The 7,008-nt window shown below is 41.1% G+C and overlaps 1 long non-coding RNA gene across 1 annotated transcript; it reads left to right on the top strand.

Annotated features, from left to right (window-relative positions):
- The first annotated feature begins 2,236 nt into the window (after positions 1–2,236).
- Positions 2,237–6,534, top strand: LOC123046834 (uncharacterized). The gene is made up of 3 exons (XR_006422642.1): positions 2,237–2,753; positions 3,762–5,147; positions 6,130–6,534. It is a non-coding gene; the product is annotated as an uncharacterized lncRNA (long non-coding RNA).
- Positions 6,535–7,008: the final 474 nt, after the last annotated feature.

The raw sequence follows: 7,008 nt of genomic DNA, 5'->3' as shown, positions 1-7,008 counted from the left end.
GCCACCGACAAGGCCGAACGCGGCATGGCGTGTCAGGATCATTGCTCCGACGACCGTTTGGGCGGCGGAGGCCACGTGCAAGGAGCCGGGGCTCGTCCGCGTTGCTTGGAGCAAGCGAGAGGGGCAGGGGTGGCCTGAGCTCACCGGAACGAGCTCCAGACGGTGGTCGGAGCAAGGCCAGGTGCGCGCGTGATAACCCACAAGTATAGGGGATCGTTTGTAGCCTTATTTGATAAATAAGAGTGTCGAACCCAACGAGGAGCTAAAGGCAGAACAAATATTCCCTCAAATTCTATCGACCACCGATACAACTCTACGCACACTCGATGTTTGCTTTATCGAAAAGAGGTATGAAACTATTTTGTAGGTGTGATGCTAGACCTACTTTGCAAGAGTAAAACTAGAAGTACTTTGCAAGATAATAAAAGTTAGGTGTTTAGTAAAAGGGTTTGTGTCAACAAGAAAGTTATTTGTCCCTAGGAAATCGATGACAAGTACCGGTAATCATTCTTGTAATTTTATATGAGGGAGAGGCATGCGCTAACATACTTTCTCTACTTGGATCGTACACACTTATGATTGGAGCTCCAACAAGCATCTGCGACTATTAAAGATCACTAAGGTCGTGAAATCCAACCATAGAATTAAGTATAAGTCCTCTTTACTCCCATACGCCATAACCCACCTACTCAGATTTAAGTTTTTGTCACTCTCGCAACCCACTGTAAGAAAATCATGAACATATTGCAACACCCTACAGCGGGGGACCCTCACGTTTGCGCGAGAATGGAGGGCACCGTAGGACGGCACCATAAATAAAATATACAATCATACCAACCAAGATCACGATTAACCCATAGGACAAAACAGATCTACTCAAACATCATAGGATAACCATAGATCATTGGGAAATAATATATGGAGTTGAGCACCATGTTTAAGTCGATATTACAACGGGGAGAAGAGATGTTACACCGCTACATAGAGGGGGAGAAAGTTGATGTTGACGGTATCAAGATTGTTGATGTAGATCGTCGTCCCGATCATTGCCCCGGCGGCACTCCGGCGCCACCGGAAGTGAACAGGAGAGAGCCCCCCTCCTTCTTCTTCCTTGGCCTCCCTCTAGATGTGAGGAGAGTTTCCCCTCTGGTCCTTGGTCTCCATGATGTCGGAGGGGCGGGAGCCCCTCCGAGATTGGATCTCCTTCTCTATTCTTTTCTGTTTCGCGTTCCCCAGATCTGGCCAAAAACTATTTCTTATATTCCGGGAGATTCGTAAGTCCAATTGTGCTGAGAGTTTAACACGATTTTCCCCCCGTATATAAGCTTCCTTGCTCCCGAAATAGAGCTCCAACCAATGTTCGAGGAGGGCACAAGACACCTGGGCGCGCCAGGGGTGTCTGGCGCGCCCTGGTGGGCTGTGGGCTCTGTGGGCCCCTGTTTGCGTCGATTCCACCTCCTAAAAATCACATATATTCCATAATAATTCTCCGTGAAATTTTATTGCATTTGGACTTCGTTTGATATGGATACTCTGCGATACAAAAAACATGCAAAAAATAGGAACTGGCATTGGATCAATAGGTTACTCCAATAAATCATATAAAAAGTTGCCAAAAGTATGTAAAAGTTGTATAATATTGGCATGAAACAATCAAAGATTATAGATACGACGGAGACGTATCAGCATCCCCAAGCTTAATTCCTGCTCGTGCTCGAGTAGGTAAATGATAAAAAAGATAATTTTTGATGTGGAATGCTACCTAACATAAACTTGATCATATGTCTAGTCATGACATGAATATTGAGACACAAGATACCGATACTAATTACAGACTCTTTAGAAATTACCACGTTAATTAGAATTTACGAGCCGTTCATCTGATGGGACCAAGTTATCACGGTGGAGATTAACCCATATAATTCTGGCTTAATTATGTGCTTAATTCGGGAAAAAAAACTCAAAAGGCCCATGGTCCTTTCAACATGGTTGTACAAATAGGATCCGGCTTGCCTGCTTCCTTCCCATGCTCCCATCCGTGCTCCCACCTAATCCAACGGTTGTCTTTCTCCTTTTTTTCTTTCTAATCTAATCATCTCCCTCCCTGATTTTAAGGGGGTGAGGCCGGGCCTTATTTTGTTCCAATCAGATCAAGCCACGTATGCGGGAGCACGGATGGGCACACGAGAAGGGAGCAGGCAAGTCTCGTCCGTACAAATAGAAGCCCTCCTCCCGATTTCCTAAAAAACAGCCCTCCCATATCCCTAACCTCATCCCCACCATCCCACCCATCGCCTGCAATGGATCCGCCGCCGCCCTGATCCCGACCATCCGCCGCCGCTCCCTGCCCCATCCACCACCGGTGCTCACCGCTTTCACCCTCTGTTGCATCCCAGCACCTCCATAGCCACCGTGGACCATCTCTCTCCTTGGTCCTCTCTCTTGGATCAGCATGCGGCGACAGATGCTTTCAGTCGCGTGGTGGTGATGCGGCTGGTCGGGGAACGAGGGTGAGGCGGGCTGTGTCCCATTCCTTGATCTTCCTCCACCTCCAATTCCTCCTCTCCCACCGAACGTCATGTCCGTAGTTACTGCGACAGGCGCTCTGCTCTCCCGTGGCAGCGATGCGTATAGCGACAACAATGTCCTTTTGTGCCCCTCCACTCTTCAGACTGCCGATGCACGAAAGTACGCGGAGAATATCATGCTCCGCTTAGCAAATTCGTCCGTGTTCGAAGTGGCTGCTCGGCAAGGTAATTTTATTCTCTGAAGTTCTCTCATGGAACTTGGTGGAATGGATTCACGGGTGTGTTAGGTGGATTGCCATGTTAGTGGGCAGAATCTCCTCTCCTGTACACACGAATTTTGGTTTCGCAAGGAACTGAGTCAATACTATTGTCCTTCGGCTTTGCAATGGTGATTCAGATATGTTTTTTTTTACAATCATGGTGGTTTAGTTAGTTTCTTAACAGGTGCTTCAGTTGGGAGTAATAGTTGATAGTGATCGACAAGATTGAATTCTATAGAGGACAATACAATTTTGTATAATTGGTGGTTTAGTTAGTTTTAAAAAAATGCTTCATGGTCTCAACTGCTATTTAGCTTACTACAGTTAGTTGTGTGGATTGACAATACAATTTTGTATAATTGGTGGTTTAGTTAGTTTAAAAAAATGCTTCATGGTCTCAACTGCTATTTAGCTTACTACAGTATAGTTGTGTGGATTGTCGCTCATGAATAACACCCAATGCATTGCTTTCTGTTGCCCAGTGTAGTACAGTTTAATATACAGAATTTGAGCTTTGTTTGCCAAGAATACATCTATGCTAATTCCCACAAGGAGTAATTAATTCCACGTTCATGTATTTATTTCTGATCATTGATGCTTCATCTGTTTATGCTACAGAGACATGGTCACATGGATGATTAGCATCTTTTGGCAAAAGCATGTTAATTCATTGAAGAAATACTACTGCTCCGATGACTATGAGCGTGGATATCTAATCCTGATTCTTGAGGACCACTTTAGGATGTGATCATTAATGCGGCTTCAAAGCTGCTTGACATAGCATGACATTTGATTTTTACTAATCTGAAAGCATCCGTGTGGCCACAGTCTGATGTGTGTGCCATAGGATTAGTGTTGTTTGAACAATTCTTAATAAGGAAATTCCACAATCTGATGTGTGTGCCATATGATTGGTGTTGTTTGAAGAATTTCTTCTTACCAAGCAGGCTTATGATTTTAGCTGTCGATGCAGAGCTTGTGCCGGATGTTCATCATCAACGCCAGTTAGGGGTTCAGGCTCCTGTCGAACTCATGTCATCAGCCATACGGACCTGCATGTATTTGATAGTTTGCTCAATCAGATTTATGCGTTCAACCACAGCTAAGGCTACCACACTACTTCATTGAGATTTCTTTACTACAGGACATGGATTAATAATATCCAACAATACAGTCATGCTTTCTTATATTTACTTTCAGTTCTAAATACATTTGTGATTTTCTATATGCTGTCTTACTAAACTGTGTGTGCTAAACCAACCATATGGTATATAGAAAGGATTCTACAATGTTAGCTTATATTGCAAACTCTTGAAAATATGCGGTCATTTTACTGTTTTTGCCGTGAACTTGGGGAGCTTGGGACAGAGTATGGTGTCAATAATCAGTATATACCAGAACAATATTTTTGTGATATTGTATATACTGACTTAGTGATAGTGGAGTATTTACCACATTTTTTCCATGGACTTTATACTGCATTTTTGAACTGGTTAGAATAGCTGACGCCTTTTATATCTTCCTTGTGGTATATGCTACCATCCAAGGGAGTATATAAGGTACTAATTTCAAGTATATACTATTGTACTATATTTTGTCTATATACATCTGCAACCAAGTAGTATGTGCACTGCTCTTTGTGCACGGCAGTATATACATCATTTTTTGTAAGGCAATATATAACAGCTTTTTTGTGAACCAGTATACTACTTTTTTTAGTCAGTATATATATACATAATCTTTTAGTCGATATATACTACTTTTCTTTAGTCGGTATATACTACTATTCTTGATATAAAGGGTAAAGCAGCGCACACATGACGCGCAGCAGCCGTTGTCGACTAGACGGTGGTGCTGCTGCATGGATCTATCAGTGCATGCCACGCCGCCATCATTTCTTATTGCTGCCGTTATTGATGAGATTGGCAGTGCCGTCGTATGGGTCGATCAGTGCACACCATGCTGCCACGTTGTCGACGAGATGGTAGTGCCGTCTTATCCATCGATGCTATGTGACTTGCTTCACCAATGGCTTTGCACCTTGATCCAGATTGTTTTCATGCAAAGCCTGTCATGTTTGCCTCCTAATGACCACATCCACTAAGTCAGCTCTATCTCTCTACTACTGCAACTAACTAACTGTGATGATCTTCTCCAGGTTTTTTGGCTGGATACTGAGATGGCACCATTGTGCTGCTGAAGTTAAACCCTGTTTATTGGGACGTACAAGCGGGCGGCAAGCACACATGGCGGCAGGAGACAAGCCATATTTTACCAATGACTGCTGCTAGGATTGATGTCCTATTGCCGAAGAAACAATGGCAACAGTCGCACCGTTTTTTCTTAGTTTCTTTCCAAGGTAATTGGTGTGGTTGATTGCTACCGAGTGCAAATATTCTGCTCCTGAGCTTCAAATATATTTTTAAAACAAATCAAATCTCTCCTTTAAAATTCAAAAAAATCCTTAAATTTCCATACATGTAAATGTCCATTATGTATATGTAGCATTAGATTATAATAAATTGTTTGCAGGTTATATAAAAATACTTATCTCTAGATCTGAAATAGCAAACGGTAAATAAAAGCGATGCACGCATTGGTCTTTCAGTGTGATATACAGAAAAAGGATTTTATAATAACGTTTAAAGGTCGACAGTACAAATCAACATGTATAATTTTTCTGAAACTTCAAGAACACACTTTTTGTTTCTTCTTTTGAACCGACCTCAAAGGAGCCATTCAGGGTTTCCACGAAATATCATGATATATTAATGTCACAGAGTTCTAAATCGTGGATTTGGTAAGCACACAAGATTTTGAACCACACCGTTAATAAAGGAGAAAGATAGTATATTTTCTGATGAAAATATAATAATTATTTTTAGAGTAAGGCATGTTAAATAATAAACTAGGGCGTACTGAGATCCAATAAGTCAATAGACGTATGAAAAAACTGGTGAATTTTGTCATATTGTAGATGCGCATGTTCGATTCACATTTTAATTTAATTGCATAAGACACGAACTCTAGAGAAATTTTCTCGGTGCAGGCACTCAATTCACGAGCCAAATATTGATGTGGGCTACCATGGGGGCTAGGAAGCAGGATCAACTTGAAGCGAACTTAAAATTAATTCTAATGAGCATTTTGTCTTCATTCTGTCTTGATGCAAATACATCAACGTGTGGACTACCATCCATTGATGCGTGGAGACCAAGTTACTGTGGCAACATATACGCCAATGATTTTATCTACTGATCGATCTATAATTTCCTTTTTCTATTTATTAGAGTTGATCTCTGTTTTCTCTTTGTCTGTTCATGCTTGTGGCAAAATCGCAGATATTCATGTATCGGCCTCACGCGAGCCGTTGCTGGAGCCCAATCATGGCGAGGATACATGGTGGATGGCCCAACGATCCTTAGGGATGGAAGGATCCCATGACTACAGGAATAGCAATAAATAAACTATGTACTAACTAGAGCAATGATATATTTCATAGGTCTAGGATATATATGTGAAATAACAATTTACTTCATATAACTACTAGGCTGACAAGTATTTGGCATTCTGTATTTTTAATAAGTAGATGATTTTTCTACAATAGTTCCATGTTCATATGTCATGCTTCTCTGGTCCAATAGGAAACAATGTCATTGATGGACCAAAGTATATAGGGATTTATATCATCCTGGTGTATATTTCTACAAGTAGTTTATACGAGCCTCAAAACACTGATTTCCAAATCTTCTCTCTTTTGGTCTCTTATGTTTTCTTGCTTCAAAATTCTATGTTATGGAATGTTTAGTGTGGGCACATATCCAATATACATAGAAGCAAGGTTAATGAAAATAAAACAAAATCAGAAATGTTAGGAGAAATTCTTTGGATCCTTTTCTGTAACTTAAATTCAACTAATCAATCACTCTTTTAGGCCACATGTTCTCTTGCTTCAAGTTTCTATATTATGGAATGAGTTTATCACTGAAAACAATTATAAAAAATTGGTCCTGCCAGGCACATATAGGATATATACATAAAAGCAAGGATAATGAAATAAAATAAAATCAAAAGTGCTAAAATAATTTTTGACTCCTTTTAAGTCACTTCGAATTAAACTAATAAAAAAATGAAACACGTCATATGTGCTTGCGATTTCACTAGATGGATGTGTATTTCACTTTTTTCCCCTTTGCCGGTGTCAAAACCGGCGGATCTCG

Source organism: Triticum aestivum, chromosome 1A (assembly GCF_018294505.1).
Source record: "Triticum aestivum cultivar Chinese Spring chromosome 1A, IWGSC CS RefSeq v2.1, whole genome shotgun sequence".
In the NCBI taxonomy this organism is placed as follows: Eukaryota; Viridiplantae; Streptophyta; class Magnoliopsida; order Poales; family Poaceae; genus Triticum; species Triticum aestivum.
This window is presented reverse-complemented; position numbering and strand designations above follow the sequence as displayed.